Here is a 2,152-nt window from a genome sequence, read left to right as displayed (position 1 = left end):
CAGGCTGGCCCACCGGGGGTCCCTGCCCTCCATAGGTGGCAGTAGGTCCCGCTATTTGGTGTCTGGGCGGGACGCGAGGTACGCCCTGGGAGTGGCGCCGCCCCCAGAGCTGGTGGAGGGAACAGCGGGGGGAGGAACAGCGGGGGAGGGAGCAGGTCCCACCACGGGTGGGGGCGCAGCCCGGGCAGGGCCTTTGCCTTTTTTCTTCCCCCTGGCCCTTCTTCCCGGCCGAGGGTGCACACCCCTGAGCAGGGGGGGAGGGAGCTGGAGCAGCAGCAGAGGCCCTAGAGTTCCCACTTGAGGTGTCCTCCGCCGAAGCCCCGGGCCTGACGGTCGGTGGCCCGGTAGAAGTGGCAGGGTTAGACGCCTTGGGCAGGAGGGGGGCTCGGGGCAAGGGGCAGGGGCATCCAGGGAGGGGGTCCTGGCCCCAGACACACACGCCATCCTGGGGGAAGGTAGGAACGCAGCGGGAAGGGCGGGAGTTGGGGGGGGGCGGCAAAGGAGTCGAGAGGGAGGGGAATTAGAGAGGGAGAGGTGTGGGAGCAAGGTCGGAGAGGCGGGGGGGGGGGGTAAGGGAGACAGGGGGGAAGTGGAGAGGGGGGAGAGGGGGTGGGGGGAAAGGATTGGGTAGGTGGACCGCTCCTCCCTGCTAGGCTGAAAGCAGAGGAGGAGGGCACCAGGGCAAATGAGGATTGGGGGGGGGGGGGAGGCAATCCAAGCAGGGACGCAAAGAACACACTCACCAGCCCAGGTGGAAGCACCGGGTCCTCCGGCTGCACTGGGGACAAGGGCTATTTCAACTTGGGGGGGGGGGGGGGTGCAGTGTGTGGGGGGGGCAACAAAAAAACGGGGGGGGTCAGGTGGGGGGGGGCATGAGCACTACAGGGCGGGAATACTGGGCCAAGGCGGAGGGGGAAGCTGCAGCAGAAGGGAGAGGGGGTCAGGGCCAAAGCAGGGCTAGAAAGGCCCAGTGGCAAACCCACTGAGCCTGGGCAGGGCAGGGGCAGGGCAATTCAAGGAAACAAACAAAGCAAGGCAGGGCAGACAAACAAACAAAATAAACAAACCAAGAAGGGAGAAGGCTACAGGGTGGGGGGATCTGCAGAGGAGGCAGGGGGCAGTAACAGGGAATGAGGGAGGGGGAAGGGAAGGGGCAGGGGTGCCTCAAAGGCCGGGAACGGGGGCTGCAGCAGCAGGGAAGGGTGCTCACGGCAGCTGGAGAAGCAGCAGGTCCCCACAGCCAGCTGGGGGGCAAGCAAGCAGGGCCCCGAGGAGGAGGAGGAGAAGGAGCTCCCCCCACAAAAGGGCATAGCAGGGCCAGAGTGTGAGCCCCAAAATGCCTAAAGCCCTGGCTCCTGCAGGCAGGGGAGAGATTGTTGCAGGGCAACTAGGGACACCTGGACCCAATGAAGGGCAAGTCCAGGTGTTCTTAAACCCTGCCTTCCCTAAAGGGAGGGGGAGAAGCACAGGAGAAGGAAGTTGCGAGAAGGCTGGTAGCAGCTGGAGGAGAACCCCCCCCCCAGGCCAGGAGACAGTGTGTCTCTGCAGCTACAGAAGGAGAAAACCCCTGGCCTCAGCCAGCAGAAGGAAGCTGGAGCAAGGTACCTCCAAGGGGAGACGGTTACGGGGGGCTTCCTGGCCCACTACAAGGGGTTGAAGCATGAGACCCACTAGGGAGAAGCTGGCTGTTTGCCACACAAGCCATTCATGAATTACATTGCAGGGTATGGCCCTGCTACAGTACAGCTCGCAGTGATTTACACAGCCTCCAGCAGCCACTAGCAGTGACTACTAGGTATCATGTGGCACAAATGATAAAGGATCTACTGTGCACTAGATGGCAGCACAGGGTAAGGGATGCATCTGGGGAGCCTTGGGGAAAATAGATACTGAGTGAGATGCCAGAAGCCAGCAGGGAGAGCTGGGAGGATTCTGCAGAGGGTATTAAAAAGAAAAAAGCATCACCTGCACTCAGGCTTGGAAGAATTAGATTGTTAGTGGTAAGCGTTGATTTCACCCAATGCATGCTCCGATGACAACAATATTTCCAGTGATGGCCATTGAAATTTACAGGTCAGCAAAGGTAGATAAAATGCTGCTTGAGAACTAGTCGATTTAAGGATATTTACTGGCTATAGTTTGTCAAGTGATG

Source organism: Emydura macquarii, unplaced genomic scaffold (assembly GCF_026122565.2).
Source record: "Emydura macquarii macquarii isolate MOO-44397 ecotype Brisbane River unplaced genomic scaffold, CSIRO-AGI_Emac_v2 contig_1627, whole genome shotgun sequence".
In the NCBI taxonomy this organism is placed as follows: domain Eukaryota; kingdom Metazoa; phylum Chordata; order Testudines; family Chelidae; genus Emydura; species Emydura macquarii.
The sequence above is the reverse complement of the archived record's forward strand: the minus strand, read 5'-3'. Positions refer to the sequence as shown.